This window comes from Setaria viridis, chromosome 4, assembly GCF_005286985.2.
Source record: "Setaria viridis chromosome 4, Setaria_viridis_v4.0, whole genome shotgun sequence".
NCBI lineage: Eukaryota > Viridiplantae > Streptophyta > Magnoliopsida > Poales > Poaceae > Setaria > Setaria viridis.
The window spans coordinates 11,366,627-11,390,104 of NC_048266.2; positions in this window are offsets into that span (position 1 = coordinate 11,366,627).

Genomic DNA, 23,478 nt, shown 5'->3' on the forward strand with positions numbered 1-23,478 from the left:
GTTGATGTGTCATCTTGCCTAACCCAACCATCGTGCAACCAGTCGACCGTTGTATGCGGTAACGGCTTAGCATAAATCTCACTAGCTAGTCTGTTAGTCATCAGAACAGCTGGTGAGCAATAGGAGACCATGGAGAAGGAGTAAAACCTGTGTGAACTTAGATCCCGGTTAAGATCTCGTTGGTAGGTCATTAACCCATTAGCTGCTTTCGTGTTGACTAGTTAGTCTTAGCTAAGGTGGGTAATGGCTTTGATAGGATCTGCACCGACACTAAGGTGATCGTGCTGTGGTACCCTACTTGTAGGAAAAGTGTACAACCTCTTCAGAGTTAAAACCTATCCGGATAGCCGTGTCCACGGCATTGGATGAGTTACTGCTTGGTCACATAACTAATGCTTGGAGATGAGTGATTTTCATGGCGTGTGTTGGATTTCGGAAGTGTCCAGTAGTGTTGCCGTGAGCTACTGCGGACGGGGAGTCCGGTAGCATTAAAACTTGGATCCTTAGTGTAGGATCAACCCCACTTATTGATTCGGTTGCTAAACAAATGCTTTGTGAAAACCATTTCGAAAATGAACCCATGCATGTGTTAAAGTCTAGCTTTATTACAAATAAACCTTTGCCTTATCTTTGATGTATCCTGTGCATATTCTTGATTGTATCCCCCTCCGTGGATGGGGTTGGGCTTGTTGAGTACTTTTGTACTCACCGTTATTTTGTTGCTTCAGAGGAAGACCCGGACTTCATCGCCGAGGATTTTGAGGAGGAGGTCACTTTCTCACCCAACGCTGCCTGTGGTGTTGGCCTTTGCAGAATGCTACCACTGTCGTGTAGTTCCGAGTGCTATCTCTTGACAGTAGCTTGGCTCGCTACTGTTATTTATTTACTTATCATTTCTGTGTGGCTTTCGTGCCCACTCCCTTGGGAGTTGTATGGTTTATGAACCATTTGTTGAATAAATGTGCTATCAGCCTCCTAGGACTAATATTTGTATCACATTTATTCTCTAGTTATGTGGGGACGCTTCACTGCCTCGCCTTATATAGTCGGGGGCAGGGTTACATGTCGGTTGATTTACAAGAATACTAGTCGGATACGACTAGAGGAGTTCTACTCTTATTACATCAAGTACTTTCCTAATCCTCGACTAGTTCCTGTCTTTCCATGTAGACTACACCACCCTGCACCATGGTCTCCATGTCAGATGTGTCTCGGTGTCCAGCCCCATATTTGGGACTGTCCAAACCTTATGGTGGGCCCATAGATGTATGTAACACAAGCCCCCGAGTACTTTTTAGCCAAATGTAGTAGAACTGAGTACTTTTAAAGTCTCCATTGACTACTCTTGATACTCCTCGAGTACTTTAGGTTAGATCCTCAAATGTGCCCAAAACTGCCATGAGGCTAGAATGTGCTCAAGCCAATTTCGAACTTGTAATCTTTGTCTTTGTATGTTATATAGAAGTGCAACAAAAGTCGCACTCCATATGGAGCAGCCCCCGAGCCTTAAATTGAATCGAAGAATCAGGCTGAGGGTCAATCTGCAATTTGCATCACTTTCCCCTTAAAACTCGAAGAAAAAACTTTTTGCCGATGGACACATGGCACACAACCCCCGAGCCTTTAGCCAACTAGTTTGGTGGGTATAAGGGTTAACCTTTGGTCAATGTGACCATCTCTGGAAAATAATCTTATCTCTTCCAAAAATAAAGGCAACTACCAATTAGATCCCCTAATTTTAAGGAATCCTTTAGATCTGAAAGATCCACTGCCCAAATTCACTGCGCTGGTGTTATAAATATTGAGGGAAGTTATCCTCTCCGTTTCACCTTTTGCCATTTGCCCCTTCATCTTCTGCACTGTAGCCCTAGCGCCACCGCCACTGCGCAATCTTCGAGTGCTTGCGCCACCATTCCCCCCCCCCACCCTAGCCCCCAAGCATATGCGAAAGAAAACACTCATGACATCTAGGATGGGTAGGAAAGCCTGTGGATCCAAGACTACCGATGGCGAGAAGAAGAAGAAATCCAGCAAGAAGAAGGAGTTGTAGTTGCTGACGCCCAAGTACGGGAAAACCAATCAGACTGCGCCGCCAAATTCTGTTGCTGCTTGGAAGTGATCAACCTTGAAGGAGAAGGAAATCAAGGTACTCGTGGCCACCAAGCTACTCCAAGATTAGAAATTTATTGCCTGGAGATCAGCATTCGACAATGCCTGCCCTTTGGAGGCATGCCCAAATGAAATGGTAATTTTTGCCCACTTTATCGAGCGAGGTCTTGCATTGCAAACCTCAGATTTCTTTCAAGGTTTACTAGATTATTATAAGTTGGAGTTGGTTCATCTGAACCCAAATGGCATCTTCCATGTGGCCATCTTCGTGCATTTCTATGAAACATTTCTGGGAACAGACCCCACTTTCAGCTTTTCCGGAAGTTCTTTCGGGTGAAACCGCAACCCAAGACAGAGCACACAACCCTTGTTGGTGGTGCAGGAATCCAGATGTGGTAGATGATGCATGAATATTTGGACTATGAACTCATAGATTCCAATGCAGAGTAGAAGGAAAGATGGTGCTATATTGGCAACCACATTCCTCAACTACCCAAGTTATCATGCCACAGGCCTGTATGGAACAACCGTTGGTTGGATGAGACAAATACTTCAGAGTGCTCGCAAGTACCCGAACTAATGAAGTGGATAGCAGATCTGAAGAAACAGAGTTTGACTGGTCTTAGCGTAGCCTTAAGCTTTATGAAGTGACGGATTCAACCTCTCCAGCAGTGCTGCCATCTAGGCTACGAGTACACCGGCCCAACTGATCCATCAAGATTCTCTCTAGATGACATCAATGCGAACGAGATCATGGTCAGGCTGGGCCACATGTATCCCCACTATTGTGCAGAAATTTAGTGCCTCGCACCTACCCAAGCCTGTAAGTACTCGTTGTTGGAGATATGCCCTAGTGGCAATCATAGAGATGATGATATTCCTTTGTACCCATGATTTATATTGTGTTCCTTGAATATCCATTAAAGGCTACTTGAATTGATTTGCAACTATGTGAATTGTGTGTGAAATTCTTTACTTGTATGGTTATTCTAAAAGTTGTCCCTAGTCGGAGTTCATGTGAGGACACACATGAATATTAGATTGGCACATGTATTAGTTGATGACTATGTTTCACAAGTTATGGACATGGAGATGTCAAACTAATAATGTGGGCAGTGTAGAGACATGTGCTAGGATTGACCCAATGCGAGTTACATAGTTCTCTCTTTACACAACATGTACGCTTCCTTAGACCTGAGATTGTCGTATGTACTCAAGATGTGGATCGACTTACTTAGGGGCTATCAAACGCTACACCGTAACTAGGTAGTTATAAAGGTAGCTTTCGGGTTTGTCAAGAAGCATGCTATGAGGCATGGTCAGTCAAGATGGAATTTGCCCCTCTTTATTTGAGAGAGATATCTCTGGGCCCCTCGAGTGATCAGATCCGAAAATGCATGGTCATGCTATGTGAGGTTAAGAGTTAACTTAGAAAGGGATTCCGAATCACAGAATTGAGAAAGAGTGGTTGGCTTGGAGCTAGACCAAATATCGTGAGGCAAAGGGAATAGCGTGTACGTGATGTTGTGATGGTTCGTCTGATATGATCTTCGTGTGCGTATAGGAGTTAGCATGTCTTGCTAGAGGCCACTACTAACTATTGGCTGAGTAAGAGTACTCGGGCCATGTCTATGCGCATATGAACCTATAAGGTCACACACTTAAACGGCTGGAAGCCCAATTCAGATATGATTTGAATTGGACCCGGTTTGGGAATACTAATGGCCCTCGGACCCAGAGGCCCGTTAGGAAATCCTATATATTGAGGGGTGGGGGGTGCCCTAGGGTTTAACCCTTTTTGGCCGAACCACAGCCGCGCCCCCTCCTACGCCCTCACCTTTCTTGCAACTTGTGGACCTAGCAGTCCAGCTTGCGATGCTTCCTCCCCGCACGTGTGGATACCTTGGAGGTGTTGCATCTGCAGCACTTGGACAAGCCGCCGCACAAGAGCTCCGACAAGGAACCTGACAAGCCGATGAGGAACCTGATGAGCTAATGAGGAACCTGACGAGCTGGCGCACGAGGAGGATGCCGCTGCACGTGGACGAGTTGCTCGATGTCGACGTGTTTAACTGCACTACGTCGACATGTGATCGACTTTGCTGCCCCAACGCATTTCTACACCTTCCACACCTGTGCGTCGAGTGGTAATCCCGTGATCTATAACTGCAGTTATTCCTGGATTACGCGGTAGAAAATTTTTTGTTTTCACTAGCGTAGCCTACCTCATATCCCTACACTCGTGACCGCAGCCCCCGAGTACCAATTGGAGATTAATATCCCACTGACTTGTTCTTGTTTACAGGAGGATGTTAATTTGTACTTTTCTGTTCCTCCTCCTTTTGGATCCGAAGACACTTGTGAAGCTACTCCTCGCGTGTTTAAGCGGAAGGTCATGAGAGGTGACGACAAAGAAGAGGAGGATGTAGTTGAATCCTCCAGCGGCACTTGTTCTGATGCCACGGAGCAATATGAAGTGAAGGCCTAGCCATCTGCTAAGGCTAGATCATCCTTCAGGTCAAAGAAGCGCTCAGCTACAGATGAGCTTGAAGCCGCGATCCCCCCACCACCGAAGAAGAAGTGGACCATTGATGCAAAACGGGTTGCAAAGAAATCTTTCACTGCGGATGATGTGACTCCCAAGGTAATTACATATGAGGAAGGACAAGATCCTAAGTATCATATACTCCCAAAAGGTGTCTCCAATATCACCACTGTGTCTACACTAGATGACGCTGGCGGTTCATAGGTGATTGAGCCGGCGATGGAAGCGGAGAAGGTAGTTACTTTGGCTACTCAAGATAAGTTGCTGGTGACCGATGAGGTGATTGAGATTGATGACGGTCCGTCACCTCAGAATGTTGCTAATGACCATTCATCTTATCAAGTCATGGACCCTGCCGACACCAAAACAACTCAAGGATCAAAGGGAGTGCTGCAAGCTGGTTAAGTTCTTATTGCGGATGTGCAGACCACGCCCAAGGTACCCTCCCCGAGCATTAAGCCCTTGCGCTTAACGGGAGAGCCCAAATTAAAACTAAAAAGATTGTCCAGGTAATCCTGGTTCTCCTACGACTACTTATTGTAGTGCGCTGTCTTCACTTCTCACCTTTGTGATTTCTTGGTTTTGTAGGAAATCCTTGGACATGGAATTGTCAGGGCTTGGTGAAAAATACAATACTAATGGCCTTGGCGTCTTAGCAAAAGTGAAGAGTATCTTAGCCCCCTTAAGTGGGTTTTGGTGATTTAATGATGCAAGCATAAGTGTCTAACAAAGTGTTAAGTGCATAAGCAGGTTTAAAAGGACTATTGGTCATGAAGCACTTGTGATGGACTCCTAAAAAAGAAATGAAAAGATAAACGGCATATCCTCAAGTCTAAATTTATTTTCGATTTGAATTTGAGTATAGGAATGCTGCACTATTAAGAGGGATGCGTGATCTCTGGTCTTTACGTTGAAAAATGTGCTCAAGATGAGCTAACAAACCTAAGAGAGACACCCTTTGCACTTGCAAATCACATGGGCATACTTAGAGTGGTGCTAACTTGAGAGTTACGAAATTTTCTGGAAAATCTTCCAGAGGTTCAGAGACTCTGGAGAAGTTCTGGAGGTCTGGACTTTGCCAGAAAATTCTGAAGGCTCCGGAAATTTTTGGAGAAAGTTCTGGAAAATTCCGAAACTTAACCCCTAACGGCTAGTTTTGGGGTGAAGGGGTATAAATACCCACTCATGCCCTCCCACATAGGCTTCTTTTTCCTTCTCACTGACCTGATCGACTCAGAAGCATTCGCTCCCCTCTTTACTCCCTTCTTGACCTTTAGGTGAAGATTTGGTGGGGGATTTAAGGAGGGATTCAAGGGAGAGTAAGGACCAGTGCTAGTAAGCTGAATCTCCATCTCTTGAGCACATTGTTTCTTCGTCAAGCTGATGTTCCGCATTTGTTACTCTTGGAGCTTCAAGCTCCTAGCCGGCTAAGCGTTGCCCGGTTGAGCATCCAAGCTTTGTGGCTGCCTCGGGAAGTTTGTATTACCCCGACGATTGAGTAAGTGACTCTAGCTTGATCTTCGTGGTCGCTAGAGGGAGGAAAGTGGCTTAGGAGTGAAAAGCCCACCCTTCGTGGGTCCTCAACGGAGACGTAGGTTTCAAGGTGTGAAGCGGAACTCCGAGAATAAATCCTTGTGTCTCTTATACTTATTGTCCTTAAATTCATTCATATTCAAGCATAGAATATATTTCTAAGGTTTGAGCTTGATCTACTTTTCTAGCAAGTTTTCAGTTGAGCTATCTTGTGCCAAAGGCTTAAAACAACCTGTTGCTTCACCTATATTCATCGATTTACTTTTTAGCAAGTTTATCTTGAGGTTGTAGTTCAAATATGTCATTGTCTGGAAAAATTTGAAGATTTCTCCAAAAATTTTGAAAGTTTCAGAATTTCTGAAACAATCTCCGAAAATTTCTGGAAGTCACTAATAAACATGTTCGAAGTTGTAAAAGTTCTCATGTTCGACTATTCAGCCCCCTCTAGTCGACATCCTAGATCCTTTTAATTGGTATCAGAACTGTGGTCTCCGGATTAAAGCTTAACCGCTTGGAGTATTGAGATGTCGACGCCGAGGAGTCAAGAAGTGCCTATAGGAGGTGACGTCTCCAATACAAACGTCACTAAACAACTGGTGGTACCCAAGTGAAAAAACTCGATGAGGGACTATTTCATAGCAGTCAACCCTACACTTTGGGATGTTGTTGATGTAGGTATCACATTCCCATCTGGAAATGCCACTCTCACACAAGACCAAGCTCTTTACATTCAACGCAACTATCAAGCCTTGCATCTTATCAAGAGTTCTTTATGTGCTGAAGAGTTTGATAAGGTGGATGGATTGCAATCCACCAAGGAAGCATGGAACACTCTCTTCATCAATCATAAAGGCACAAAAAGAGTTAGAGAAGGAAGAATAAGAGCCTTGGAGAGTGAACTCAACCGTTTCATCAGCAAGGAAAATGAAACACCTCAAGAGATGTACAATAGGTTGAACAAGATCATCAACAAGATAAGATCTCTTGGGAGTGACAAATGGGGAAGAAGAGAAGTGGTTGACAAGATCCTCTCGGTCTACATGGCTAGAGATGTTCAACTCCCTATATTGATTAGGGAGAAGAGATGATTCAAGAAGTTCACACCGACGGATGTAATTGGAAGGATTGAAGAACATCTCATCACCATCAAAGAATCCAAGCTATCCAAAGAAATGTCCAAGATTCATGAGGAAATCAAGAAGAACAATGGGGTAGCTCTCAAGGCAAGCCACAAGAACAAAGAGAAAGAAGCAAGCACATCATCAAAGGCAACCATCAAGAAGGATGATGATGATAGTGATAGTGAGAGCATGGATGAGGAAGAAATTGCCTTGTTCATGAGAAGAATAAGGAAAGTGATGAAGAGGGGTGGTTTCTTTTACAAGAACAAAAATAAAGACAAGAACAAGAGGATGTCAAAGAGGCCGTGCTTTGGATGTGGCAAGGAGGGCCACTTCCTTGCTAATTGCCCGGAGGTCAAGATAAAGAGAAATGACTCATCCAAGTTTGACAAGAGAAAGCATAAAAAGAAGGTTGGTGAAGCTCACTTGGGTCAAGAATGAGATTCAAATGAAAAAAGCTCGAACACCGATCAGGAGGTGGGTGTGGCAACAATGGCATTTGAAGCACCAATCTCCAAGTCATCTTTATTTGATGATCTCACCGATGATGAAGATAGCTTCACCCACAGTTGCTTCATGGCTAGAGGGCCTAAGTTAGATTGCAAAACTCCCTCTCATGATGATGATGTTGATAGTGATGATGAAAAAGTTCTAAAAGGTTTGGGCAAACATGCATCTAAGAGAATAATGAAATTAATGATGGAAATAGAAGATAGGGATGAGACTCTTGAGGTGTAAGAAGAGTTATTTGGGCTTAAGCGAGAGAAAACCATTGCCCTTGAAAAATCCCTTGAAAATGAAAAGAAGGCTTTCAAGGTGCAAGAGGACTTGCTCAAGACCAAGATTGACATAATTCTTAGCCTTGAAAAATCTCTTTCTAAAGAGAAGATGAAGGTGGATGAACTAAATAAGGAGCTCTCCTTAGCTAAGGACACTAGTGCTAGTCTTAAGAATGAAAACATTGTACTTCAAGAGAATCTCTCAAGTTTGGAAGCCAATCACACGACACTTGAAGCTCAACTTGATATTCTTAAGAAAAGCACTTCGTCTAACTCTAATGATGCATCCATATCTTCTAGTGCCTCTACAAGCAATGGTTGTGCAAAGTGTTATATTATTGATATAAATGCTTGTGCTACTAACCTTGCCGAAATGCATGCAATGAAGAAAGGAATTTCTAGGTTGTCAAACTCACTTCTCAATAAAGAAAAGAACACCTCAAAAAGGGGTGAGTTTGGAAACCATACAAAGGGCTTTGGGTCAAGTTACATGAAGAAGTTTGGCTTCAAGGATGGAAAGGGGCTAGGTAGGATTGAGCAAGGTTCACTTGACCCCATTCCATTCGTGAAAAACAACCACACTACGGGCATGGGGGCAACGAAAGTGGTTCTCGGTATGTAGCCACTTGGGGCAAAAGTTGTTGGCAAGAAACTTGAGTACAACAAGCCCATCAAGTTCCACAACTCTAATGAAAGACAAGTCAAGAAGCCCAAACCACATGCATCACAACATGGTATTTATGCTGATTATGTGTTGACTTGGGATCATAATGGTAAATTGATCGCCAAGTATGTGGGTAACCGCACCAAGAACACTTTGATCAAAAGAAGTGTGTGGGTACCGAAGGTTCTTGTGACTAACGCTCTAGGATCCAAATTTCTTTATGTACCTAAAACACGAGCCTAAATTGTTTTGTAGGCTTACTCCGCCGAAGGAACAAAATGGGTGATCGATAGTGGATGCACCAATCACATAACCGGTGAGAAAAAGGTGTTCTCCACATGTGAGATGAAGGAAAATCCAAAGGAGAAGATAGTTTTTGGTGAAAATAGTGAAGGAACCATCATTGGTTTAGGTAATGTTGCCATTTAAACCGATCATTCAATTTCCAATGTTTATTTGTTTCAATCTTTGGAATACAATTTGTTATCCGCGTCACAACTTTGTGAGATAGGTTAAAATTGTTTGATCACTAATGAGGGTGTGACCGTCTTTATAAGAAGCGATGACTCCATTGCTTTTAAGGGTGAACTCAAGGAAAAGCTTTATCAAGTGTATTTCACCTCCAATAAAGCCCAACTTGATACATGCTTAATGGCAAAGTCTAGCTTGAGTTGGCTTTGGTATCGCCGGCTAGCTCATGTTGGGATAAATAATCTCAACAAGCTTCTAAAGGGGGAACACATCCTAGGACTAACAAATGTTCATTTTGAGAAGAATAGAATTTGTAGTGCATGTCAAGCCAGCAAGCAAGTTGGTGCTCCTCATCCTTCCAAAAACATTCTCACCAACACAAGGCCTTTGGAGTTATTGCATATGGATATCTTTGGTCCTGTGGCATATGTTAGCATTGGGGGGAATAAATATGGATTTGTCATTGTTGATGACTACTCTCAGTGCACATGGGTGTCCTTTTTGCATAACAAAAGTGAATTTCAAGGGATATTCAAGAAAATTGCAACTAGAGGACAAAATGAGTTTGAAGTGAAGATAAAGAAAGTAAGAAGCGATAATGGCACTGAGTTCAATAACGCCAACATTGAAGAGTATCTTGACAAGGAAGGCATTGGTCATGAATTCTCCATCCCATACACACCACAATAAAATGGGATTGTGGAGTGGAAGAATAGGACTCTCATTGAAGCTGCAAGGACAATGCTTGATGAGTACAAGACATCGAATCAATTTTTGGCGGAAGCAGTCAATACGGCTTGTCATGCTAACAATCATCTTTATCTTCACAAAATGTTACACAAGACTGCCTACAAACTCTTAACCAGTAAAAAGTCCAATGTGTCTTACTTTAGAGTTTTTGGAAGTAAGTGCTTCCTTCTCAACAAGAAGCCCAAAATCTCTAAGTTTGCACCTAAAGTTGATGAAGGTTTTCTTCTTGGTTATGCCTCAAATGATCATGGCTATTGTGTCTTCAACAAAACCACCGGTTGTGTTGAAGTTGCGTGTCATGTGACATTTGATGAATCTAATGGCTCTCAAGTAGAGCAAGTTGCTTCACATGTTGTAGATAATGAAGAACCTCCATCATAGGCTATTGAGAAGATAGCCATAGGAGAAGTCAAGCCTCAAGAGAAGGAAGATGTTTGTGTCACAATTCATGGGCTAACAAATAAAGAAACCGCTACGAGATCCGGAAATTTTGAAGAAACTTGCGGAAATTCCACAGGTTTCAAAAACTCTGAAGAAACTTTTGGAAATTCCGGAGCTCTAGAAAATTTCGGAAATTCTGGAAGTATTGATGAAGGTGCACAACGTCAAGCTGAAAATGAGGAATTGATACAACATCAAGCTTCCAACCCACATCCAAGAGTTCATTGGAGTATCCAATGCGATCATCCCATGGATAACATGTTGGGAAGCATCCAAAGAAGGGTAACCAGTCATTCTCATTTAGCAAATTTTTGTGAACATTACTCGTTTGTTTCCCCTTTGGAACCTCTTAAGGTAGATGAGGTACTGGATGATCCGGATTGGGTGATGCCAATGCAAGAAGAGTTGAACAACTTCACTAGGAATGAAGTATGGTCCTTAGTGGAACGCCCCAAGCAAAATGTCATTGGAACTAAATGGGTGTTTCACAACAAGCAAGATGAAAATGGCGTGGTGACAAGAAACAAGGCAAGGTTGGTTACTCAAGGGTTCACTCAAATTGAGGGATTAGATTTTGGAGAAACATATGCACCGGTGGCAAGACTTGAAGCTATCAGCATACTCTTAGCATATGCAGCATCATGACTTTGAGTTATATCAAATGGATGTCAAGAGTGGATTTTTGAATGGACCAATCTCCGAAGTGGTTTATGTTGAGCAACCACCAGGCTTTGAGGACCCCAAGTTACCCAACCACGTCTATAAGCGTCATAAGGAGCTCTATGGGCTTAAGCAAGCTCCAAGAGCATGGTATGAATGCCTTAAAGATTTTCTCTTAAGGAAAGGCTTTGAAATAGGCAAAGCCGCTCCTACACTCTTCACTCGCAAAAAGGATAATGATTTATTTGTATGCCAAATATATGTTGATGAAATAATATTTGGTTCTACTAATCAAATGTGGGTTGATGAGTTTAGTAGGATCATGACCAAGAGGTTCGAGATGTCCATGATGGGAGAGTTGAAGTTCTTTCTAGGATTTCAAATCAAGCAACTCAAGGATGGCACATTCATTAGTCAAACCAAATACACTCAAGATATGCTCAAGAAGTTTGACATGGAAAATGCCAGGCCCATCAAGACCCCTATGCCAACAAATGGAGATCTTGATCTAAATGAAGACGGTAAGAGTGTGCATCAAAAGGTATATCGGTCTATGATTGGCTCTTTGCTTTACCTTTGTGCATCTAGGCCCGATATTATGCTTAGTGTGTGCATGTGTGCAAGGTTTCAAACTAATCCTAAAGAATGTCATCTTATGGCTGTTAAGAGAATCTTAAGATATCTAGTACACACTCCTAACCTTGGCTTGTGGTATCCTAAAGGCTCCACTTTCAATCTACTTGGTTATTTTGATTCAGATTATGCCCGTTGCAAAGTAGATAGAAAGAGTATATCTGGGACTTGTCAATTCCTTGGTAGGTCCTTGGTGTCTTAGAGTTCCAAAAAACAAAACTCTGTTGCCCTATCCACCGCCGAGGTTGAGTATGTTGTAGCCGGTGCTTGTTGTGCTCAACTACTATGGATGAGGCTCATCTTGAGAGACTTTGGTTGTGAGTTTAGCAAAATACCTCTCTTGTGCAACAATGAGAATGCCATCAAACTAGCAAACAACCCTGTGAACCACTCTTGAACAAAGCACATTGACATAAGACACCATTTCCTAATAGATCATGAAGCCAAAGGAGATATCGCTCTTAGTCATATGAGCACCGAAAAACAATTAGCTGATATCTTCACAAAGTCTCCTGATGAGCAAAGGTTTTATGCTTTGAGGAGTGAACTAAATATTTTGGATTCTCGTAACATAGCTTGAAATCATGTGCATATTCGAGTGACCTAGGGTGGAAAACTTTCAAATGAAAAATTCTTGTTAAAATTGAAGTGTGGTTTTACTTTGAAAATATTTGGAGTTACCTTAGATCTATCACTTGGATCATTGTTCTCATTGTTTGCTTGTTGGCTGATCTCAAGTGATAGAACTACTCATGCTCATATAGATTTTAATGCCATAGTCCTCCAAATCTATGCAAAATCAAATTCTACTCAAATCTAATGGCTGTTAGCCAAGGGGAGCGGATTTCTCCGGAACTTTTTCTAGAAAATTCCGATCGTGTGTAAATTCCAAAACTTTTTTAGAAAATTCCGGAAGTTGCGAAAAATTCCGAAATTTTTTCCAGAAAATTCCAAAACTTAATGGGTACTTACTTTTACCCCGAGAGAGTTACTGGTTCACTCCCTTCTTTTTCACCACCGGGGCCCTCTCTCCTCCCTCTACTTCCTCCGACGCCTCCCTTGAGCAATTTGGAGATTCCACCATGAAAACTCCTCAAGATCATCGAGAGAGACACATTGCGTGAAAGGGAATCATGTGTTGGATTTGGTTTTCATCTTTGAAGGCTATACTCTCCTCTCCCCTTAGGTACCCTAAGTTCTTTTTGCCCGATCTCACAATGTGGGTTGCTTCTTAGGATTTCTCATGGATAGAACTCATCACTAGCATGTATAGACCTAGGATCTTCAATTCCATATCAATCCCATGACGGATTCATCATGTATGAGATGTTAGGGTTTTAGCTTGTGAGTTCTAGAAAATTCCGGAGAATTTTTGGAAACTCCAAAACTTGTAGAAATTTTCAAAAAAAAATTCGGCAATCTCCGCAGGTTGCAGAAAAATCCAAAACTTTTTTGAAATAATCCAAAACTCGCAGTCCAAGTCTCTTTTATCGAGTACTCGTTGAATTTTTCATGAATCTTTGCTTATTTTGGTCATATCTTAGTTTTATTCAGATGGGGGCAAAGGGTTCAAAGTGCTAGTGCCACTCAAAGGAGGACCAAAGCTAGACATGATCCTAATCCTCCTAGAGTGAGGAGTGAAGAATAGGAGGAGGAGGAGTAAGTTTATGAGCAGGAAGAATCTCCTCAAGAAGGTCAGTTTGTTGTTGCGCCACGGAGGAAGGGAAAGGAACCGGCTATTGAGACATCTTGTAGATCCTCCCGTGGTCGAGGAGCCCCCTCGAGGATGCCTTCCATGCCTCTTCGACACACACCGGTCAAGAGGAGCAAGTGAATAGCTCATGATGTATGTCCCAACACTCCCAAGCATCTCATTGCCACATTTGCTCAAGATCAAAGGTTCGAACGTATTTCCCCCACTCTTCATCCTCCAGTACATCCTTTTGGTTACACTCCGAGGTTGGGGAAGGATTATCACAACTTGTCAGTGGCTCTCAAGGAGGAAAAGGGGTAGCGATCCTTACATGTATACAAAGATGGAGGGTATTGATCCACAATTTTGGAATGAGTTTCACTTGGATTTCTATAGCTTTGTGGTCCTCCGCAAGCCAAAAAAAGCCCCTATCTTTCCTATGAGATATGTTGATTGGAAATATTATGCCAAGGAGGACAATAACACTTTCCGGAAGATCATTGCAAAATGTAAGGCACACGGCCTTTATGAGATTATGGGCTTGAAATATGATTGGAATGCTGAGATTCTTGGATAGTTTCATAGCTCATACTTTTTTGAGGCAAGGACTAATGCCATTCATTAGACCACCATGGGTGAGCATTATTTCATTGATTACATGACCTTTTCTCACCTTTTGGGACTTGGAACCAAGGATGAAGAAAGAGATCCCATTCATGTTGAGCTCACAGTCAAAACCAAGGATATCTCTTTCATGTATTATAATCCTATGGTGGCTATTCATGGAAAGGCAAACAACTTGCAGCCCTATTACTATGTGCTGAATTCATTCTTCAGGAACACCATTGATCCAAAGGGAGGTGATGCCACGACACTTAGCTACTATGCGGGCAATATTTTGCTCCGCATGGCTCCCAGAGGTCGGCCCTTCAACATCTTTGACTTCATATGGAATGAGCTTCATCGTGCCATGACAGATGCTAGGAAGCATCTCCCATATGCTCCATACTTGATGTACATGATTGAGAGGGTCACCAAGATCACCTTCCCAAAGGATTGTGCCCATGAACCTCTTTGTGTTCGACCTCGAGATGATAATCGGCCTCATCTTTCACTCACCTCTTGTTGTCAGGCCGGATCCTCCAGTCATGCCCCATGACATGATGATGAGCCTCGTGCTTCTTCTCCTCCAAGCCACTCCTGGTGACCTAGGAGTTCCATGGTCAAGGGAGTGCTCTGGAGCATCTTTTCAATGTGCAAGCACATAGCTCATGAGGTTAATGAGAACAGAAAGGATATCATTGAGCTCAAGGATGCAGCAGGTCTTCCAGTTGATCTATACCATGAGCTGCTTGAGTTTGATGATCCTTTTTGCTAAGTGGGATGCCATGGAGGCTGCCGATGTTGCTTCTTCTCCTCCACTGCGTGCCCCGGTTGGTTCTTCTCGCCCTCACCGCTCCACACGTGCTCCTTCACCTCCACATGAACAAGTGGGCAAAAATGATGATGACGACGATGAGGAGGAGGAGGAGGACGATGATGACTACAATGACGAGGAGTAGCTGCTACCTTGCTGGTTTCATTTCCTTTTTGGCGCTTGATGCCAAAGGGGTGTGATTTGGGATGGATGGTCTTGTATCAAAACTTTATCGCTTTATCTTTATGGCATGTAAGACTATGTGAGCATGAGAACTTGTAGTGGATCTATTTTGTTTGCTTAGAACTGCTATTATCTATCTAAGGTTGATGGTTGTTAGTGTGAAAAATTTCTGTGATGGTTGTTTTTGACTTTGGCAGAAATGTGCGAGAATTCTAGAAAATTCTTCGAAAAATTCCGGAACTCCAAACATTTCCGGAGATTTTTCCGGAAATCTCCGGACATCCTATCATTTTTTCTCTTTGATTATTTATTGAAGTGGATATTCTATCATATGCATCATAGATGAATTGTTTCACACTTTATTTGCACCCCATTGTTGTCAAGCACATGTGCACTCTTCATGTATTCACTCATATTATGCCAAATGACATTTGAAGGTCATTCATGGAATTCAAATCCTATGGCATAAATTAAGGGGGAGTTGCACATGTTCTTGCTTATTGTTCACATTTTGATACATTATTCTATCTCTTGTAAGACTTAAGCATGTTGTCATAAATCACCAAAAAGGGGGAGATTGAAGAGTATCTTGGCTCCCTTAAGTGGGTTTTGGTGACTTAATGATGCAGGCTTAAGTGTCTAACAAAGTTTCAAGTGCATAAGCAGGTTTAAAAGGATTGTTGGTCATGAAGCACTTGTGATGGACCCCTAAAAAGGAAATGAAAAGATAAATGGCATATCCTCAAGTCTAAATTTATTTGCAGTTTGAATTTTAGTATAGGAATGCCGCACTACTAAGAGGAATGCATGATCTTTGGTCTTTACGTTGAAAAAGGTGCTCAAGATGACCTAACAAACCTATGAGAGACACCCTTTGCACCTGCTCATCACATGGGGATACTTAGAGTGGTGCTAACTTGAGAGTTTCGAAATTTTCCAGAAAATCTTCCGGAGGTTCAGAGTCTCGGGAGAAGTTCCGGAGGTCCGGACTTTTCCCTCCGAAACTTCTCTGGAAAATTCCGAAGGCTCTAGAATTTTTCAGAGAAAGTTTCAAAAAATTCCGAAACTTAACCCCCAACGGCTAGTTTTGGGGTGAAGGGGTATAAATACCCCCTCACCCCCTCCCACACAAGATCCTTTTGCCTTCTCATGACCTAAATGACTCAGAAGCATTCACTCCCCTCTTGACCTTTAGGTGAAGATTTGGTGGGGGATTTAAGGAGGGATTCAAGGGAGAGTAAGGACCAGTGCTAGTAAGCTGAATCTCCATTACTTGAACACCTTGTTTCTTCGTCAAGCCAGTGTTTCGCGTTTCTTACTCCTTGAGCTTCAAGCTCCTAGTTGGCTAAGCATTGCCCGGTTGAGCATCCAAGCTTTGTGGCTGACTCGGGAAGTTTGTATTACCCTGACGATTGAGTAAGTGACTCTAGCTTGATCTTCATGGTCGCTAGAGGGAGGAAAGTGGCTTAGGAGTGAAAAGCCCACCCTTCGTGGGTCCTCAATGGAGATGTAGGCTTCAAGGTGTGAAGCTGAACTCCAGGAACAAATCCTTGTGTCTCTTATGATTATTGTTCTTAAATTCATTCATATTCAAGCATAGAACATATTTCTAGGGTTTGAGCTTGATCTACTTTTCTAGCAAGTTTCCAGCTGAGCTATCTTGTGCAAAAGTCTTAAAACAACCTGTTGCTTCACCTATATTCATCCCTTGCTGCTGCTTACCACACCTTGGGAGCTAGCTGGCGACGCCTAGCCATCTAGGAGGCAAACCTCCAAGAGTAAAAAATGCTTCAATAGTTTTCTCAACGCAAACCACAAGTGCTCAAGCTATGGATTGCTCTTCTCAGCTCACAAATGCTCACACAAGATCACTCTCTCAACCCAACTCAAAGATTTCACAAGAATCATTCAAGTCTCACAAGGAGAGGTTGGAGAGAGCTTCTCTGGTCACTATATGGTCACAAATGCGTGTGGAACTAGCAGCCTACCAAGGAGGGGGCCAAGAAGTATAAATACCCCCACACACTAGAAACTAGCCATTACACCTGCTCAAACCGGTCAAACCGATTGCCAGACCAGTCTGGTTTGAAAAACTAGCCGTTAGGGTCAGTGTTTGAACCCGGCAACCTACCAAGGGAGTACCCGCAGTAGAGTTTTGGTTGGTGGGTGTCACCAAAAATCAGGAACTCGATGGTGTACATAGGCACACGATTTAGACAGGTTGAGGCTGCTAGATCGCATAATACCCTACATCCTGTGGTTTCACTTGTATTGGATTGAACCTATTTGGAGGGGGTCCTTGCCCGCCCTTATATGCAGGGTGAATAGGGTTACAGGTCGGTTGTATTTACAAGAGTACTAGTCGGATTTGATCAGAGAATTCTATTCTAACTAGGAAGAGTAGTTCCCTTGTTCTCAACTAGTCCTTTGGACTCCATGTAGACTACGCCATCCTGCACCGTAGCCTCCATGTCTAATACATCTCGGTGTATAGCCCCATATGTGGATCTGTCTAACTCTTCTGGTGGGCTCATAGATGTATGTACGACAAGCCCTTGAGTATGTTTTAGTCAAATGCAACAGTCTCGAGTACCTTCGCAGACTTAGTCCGACTAGTTTCCGGTGCTCTTCTGAGTACTTCTGACACAACTAAGTCTTCAAGTGCTTGGGTACTGTCATGTGGCTAGAATGTGCTCAAGCCTCATCTGACTTTGTATCTGAAATATCTGTCTTCAAATCTTTATACGGGAGTGCGATCGCACTCCATGTGGAGTAGCCCCTGAGCCTTAGGTTGAATCGAAGAATCAGCTGAGGGTCAATCAACATTTGCTCTGTCTTTATCTTGGTCTTGAAGAAAGAGAAATTTCTAGCCAACGAGCATGGTGTACCCAGCCCCCGAGCCATTTTACGACTTGTTTCAGGTGGTATATGGGTCATTTCAACAGTCACGTGGCCTTTCAGCTTCCATATTCGTAGATCGCGTAATATCTTCTGACAGATGGTTAGGTCCGAATTTATCGCTGTTATGCGAAAACACCGGTCCCTTACCCCCGGTTAACTCTGCCACTCTTATAAAGGAACGGGGAAAGTTACCCCTCTGTTCATGCTGTTATTTTGCATCTGCTATTTGCCTCCGAGAAAACCCTAGTTCTTGAGTGCTGCCGCAATCCAATCTCAAAGTGCTAGCGCTGCCTCTCCCTTCCACCAAGCCCTCAAGCACACTTGCGTTAGTAGACTCGCGAGGATCATCATGGGGAAGAAAGCTGCCAGTTCCAAGGGTGTTGAGGGTTTCAAGAAGGGATCTCGGAAGGGGATGGAGCCCCAACTGCCGCCGCAGAAGTACGGAAAAACTGACCAGACTGTGCCACCGAACCAAGCCATGGCGTGGAAAAGGCCCACTATGAAAGAGGCAGAGATCCTCGAGCTGGTGGCGGCAAAGTTATTGGAAGATCAAGCAACCATGGGCTAGAGGAGTGCCCATGGTGGTGCGTGGCCTTTTGAATCTCATCCCAATGAGACGGTAGCTTTTGGGCTTTTCGTTGAGCGTGGTTTTGCTGTCCCCACTTCTGATTTTTTCTGAGGTTTGCTGGAGTTCTACCATCTGCAACATGTCCATCTGACTCCCAATAGCATCCTTCACATTAGCATCTTCATGCATCTGTGCGAAGCTTTCTTGGGGATCCAGCCCCACTTCAACTTGTTCTGGAAAATTTTTCGTGTCAAACCACAGCCCAGCAAGGATCATATAGAGGTAGTCGGGGGTGTTGGCATCCAAATTCGGGAGAGTAGTCAGTATCTGGAATACAAAACCATTGATTACATTCTAGTTGGAAAGAGAAATGATTTTATGTTGAGAATCATGAGCTGCAACTGCCCAAAATTACTGGCCACCGCCCTGAGTGGAATAGCAGATGGATTAATTAACCGACAACTGGGGAGAGTATGCAGGTGACTAAACTTTTGGCCAAGACCACTGAGCTGAAAGGAAAGGGACTGATAGGCATTATAGTGGCTACCAGTTTCATGCGGAGATGGATACAACCATTGCAGCTTCATCACACTTGGGGTTATGAGTACTTGGGCTTGACTGATCCATCGAGGATGTTGCCTGAGGACATTTCCATCAACGAGGTGATGGTGAAACTGAACCGGATGTTCAAGAACGTCGAGGCCATCCCCCAGGTAGTCGAAGAACTCAATGCCTTCAATAAGCCGAGAGAAGTAAGTACTCATAGCCATAGCTTCCAAGTATCTATGCTCTATTGATCTGTTTCGCCAACTCATTCTCCTTTTGCATAGGAGGATACACTCATGTTCTTTTTGCCTCCTCCTCCCCCCAGCACCGATGATTGTAAGAACACGCGGCAAGTCCTGAGACTGGGGGGAATATCTAGAGCCACCTAGGAGGAAGAGGAGGAGGAGGACGAAGAGATCGAGTCTCTCAGCAGCTCTAATACTAATGCTGCTAAGGATTTTGTTTTGCAGCTCCACACTGCCGAGCAGACTGGAACATCTTCGGGTGCGTCAAAACACCCAGCTGAAGATGAATCCGATGCTAACTTGGCCCCACCGCCAAGGAAGAAACGGACGGTGAGCAAGAGGCGTGGTTCGCGTAGTCTTTCTGTTGTGGAGAACACAACCCCACCAGTAATGGTCTTCGAAGGAGAAAAAAAACCATAAGTCAAAGATGCGATTGCGTATGTATGCCATGATTACTGATCTTGTCTTCTTGTGTACAGCGGGTTGCTGATGATGTGTCGAATATGACTACTAACATTGCTCCTTCTGAAGTACCCGCCGCAAGGGATGATCGCGAGCCCCCTGCTACTTCTGTGATGCCCATGAGTACTGATGTACCCATGGAAGGTAGAGGGCAGAGTACCCTAGCTGGCTTAGGTCAGAAAGTGTTGTCACATGCGGCACCAAGGGTGACTTCTTCCACTCCCTAATTAATGCGTTTGGTGGGAGATCCGTTGCTGAAGCCGTGGAGATCTACTAGGTAAGTACTTTGTTGGTTGCGAGTACTGATTTTGTGTTGGTTACTTGATTTTGTTTGTTTCCTTGATGCTCTTTTCTGTGCAGAATGTCTTCGAATGCAGATCTTGGGAGGTCAGATCCGGAATCAACAACTAATGGCACAAGCCACTCAGGTGCAGATCTAGCCCCTGATCTAACCATGGTCCCGGTCATGGAGGATCCGGCTTTGGTGTCAGAGGCGGGTGTGACATCCTTTGTTGCGGCGCTGATGTGGGATGTAATCAGCCCTCTGAAGGATGTGACGGTGCCAGCCCCCGAGCCTGTTTTGCCCTGAGTACTTCCCGAGGCTAGTTCTCTTGAGGATCCAACTGCCACAGAAGTCATCGATGCGATCCCTCTCCGCGCTGCTGACCCTGGGATCCTTGAGCTCGAAGCTGCTCATACTCTAGAAGCCGTGGTTGCTGCCGCTGGGGCAACATCCGAGGCAGGGACCTCTGGACGTGAACTAGTCTTGGTGCCTGGCTTGGGGGACAAGACAGCCATCAAAGGTATGATGCAGGCCGAGGATATCCTAGACTTTGAAAGCCCGCTGCTAGATCCTCAGATGGTGGCTCACATCTGGGATATAAACCAGCGTGTAGCATCATACATAGAGGTAAATTCTTCATTTTAACCTTCTGCTTAGATTGTCTTTTCAGCTTCTCCGGGTACTGATTTTCGGCAATCAGGAGCTGATCAATCAATCCGCCGGAATATCCAATTCATACAGGGACATGGCAAAGCAATGCGCCGAATCCGAGTGTTGGAGAGGCAACTGGCTGAGGAGCGATGTCAATCTTCCTAGCTTATCATGAAGTTTGATAGTATAGTAGCGTCATTCCGGGCAGAGAGGTAAGATTTTCAGAATGAGAAAGACCACCTTGTCGCCTGGAATAAGTCTTTATATCATAAGCTTGAAGGTGACTACTCAAGTTTGTAGTCCCTATCTCTTTGTAGTCTTCTGTTGTTGATTTCTTGTTTCCCCTTTTTTTCAGAGTATAAGAACCAGGAGACTGTGTTGAACGGCTTTGTCACCGATTGGCAGAACACCTTCTATCGGTTGACAGAGCAGCATGACAAGCTTACGCGTCAAGTGGAGAAGATGGAAAATGATTTGGAAAAGGAGCACAAGATGCGCCGGGATGGTGAAGTTGGCCTTGTTGAGGCTATGACTACTCTCCAGGCACGGCAAGATGAACTCCAGCAGTGGTTAGAGGTGGCGTGGCCCATAGCAGATATGGTAGAGTTGCCTATTGAAGGTGTGGAGCCTCGCCCGCTACTAGACAGGATCCGGGATGCTTGTGTATAACTTTAAGTCTTTGAGCGGTTGGGTTCTTTTGACTTAGTTACCTGCATCGTTTAGTGCATCCCCAAATTTGGTCATGATTCTACTCGTTCGACCAAGTTGAGTGTCTGTGCACAAGGCTACTATTATGAGCCTCTTCGGAAGCGATTTGTTGAGTATTTGGTAGTAATCAATGAGTAATGTATCTAGGATTTCTCGCAATGGGATTTTTTTTTGACTCTTTGTAGCAGGACGACTTGCATTATTGTTGTTTCATCAGGAAGGACACACGTGAGTACTGTTCGCCCTTATCTAGTTGTAAAAGGGACAAGCCGCATGTGAGCATGGGGTCCTGATTCCTAATGATAAGGATAAGCTTGACGTGAATACTGTACTGGCATCTGGTGCTTCAGGGATCTTTTACTGTGCAGTCACGAGCGCGTGGTGTATCACTTATGTTCGATAGCTTGTTGCCTTGGCTATAAATAGGGCTCCTTCTGCCTTCGGGGAGCTCATGGCTCGAGTTATAGCACTAGCTGGTTTGAGGCTTTTGCTCTTCGCTAGGGGTCGAGTTATAGCTTCCACTCAAACTCATGATGCCAAGAGAATTCTCGTAATGAGCGCCCAGATCCTCCTTCCCTCCGCAGTCTCTTCGGTCAAGTTCAGAGGCCACGATGCTAGAAGAATTCTCGTAAGGAGAGAGCACCGTGCGTCCCGATCTTTATCCAGGTCACTGCTAAGGAAGGACTGAAGTACAACTTCCTTGAGCGCAACTTTCTTGCGTGCGCTCTTTTTTTCTTCTCTCTCCTTGACGCTTCTTGCTCTAAGGTATAGAGTAGTCTTGGGGCTATTCATACACACTTTGCGTGATAGTGTAAAAGCCTAGGACTTCTGATGTAACTGCTTGTAGTCGTTCTTAAGCATACTATTGTATTTGTTGCCCCGACTTCTTTAAGCAGTGGCATTGATGTACCTTATGAATCCTGGAGCTGCAAAGTTCGTTAATACGAAGTGTCCTCAAGACAAAATTTTCGAAAAATTAGTAGTCGAAATGAGTAATTTATGTACTCTCAGATGACTTGGTGATTCTTGCGGTGCTAGTCCATTTTGCAAACCGCCTGATGAGTTGAATAACTCGTGTGGATTTGTAATTACAAGTTGCACTAGGGCGTTGTGGCCCAAAAACCTCAATGGCTTATAAGATGCTGCTGACCCGTCTTTATGAGCCGTGATTGAGGCAAGGACGAGTAGTCGACTAGTCGTGGAAGAATAATTGGATTAATATGCTAAGAAACTTGCAATGTTGGCCAGTGGCCTATTTAGAGAGTCCCATAGTCTTCTGACTAGGGGTAGAAATGACAGAGATGCTCAATGTTCCACGAGTTCTTGACGTCTTTGCCAGAGAGGAGTTGTAGCCTGTACGATCCTAGGCCTGTGACTTTGGACATGATGTACGGCCCTTCCCATGGCGAATTAAGCTTGTGCAGCCCCTTCGTCTCTTGAATACGTCTGAGAACCATATCGCCTATGCTGAAAGAACGTTCTTTGATGTTTCGATCATGATAGCGGCGAAGCCCTTCAAGGTATCTTGTGGACTGGACGAGCGCTGCACAGCGTGATTCTTTGAGGCTGTCTATATCCAGATGCCTTGTTTCCTCTGCTGCCCCTTTGTTGTATTGCTCGACTGCTGGGGATTTCCACATAACGTCAGCAGGAAGGATAGCTTCTGATTCATAGACCAGGTAGTAGGGTGATTGCCCCATGGGCTTGCACGGTTGAGTACATAGCCCCCAGAGGATGTTGGGTAGCTCTTTGAGCCACTTGCCTTCTTTGGTGTTGCCAAATGTCATGCAGTCTTTTTTTCAGTGCTTCCAAAAGCATCCCGTTGGTGCGCTCAACTTGGCCATTGACCCTCGGATGAGCTATGAAGACGTAACGGATGTCGATGCCGCTATTTTCACAGTACTCCCAGAACTCGTGGTTGTTGAAGTTGGAACCCAGGTCTGTGATGATTCGACTAGGGAATCCATAGCGGTGGACGATCTCATCGAGGAAGTCGAGCACTCTATCTGGCTTGGGGCAGATTACTGGCTTCACCTCTATCCACTTAGTGAACTTGTCGATGGCTACCAGTACTCGATTGAATCCTCCGGGTGCTGTTGGAAGTGGACCAATCAT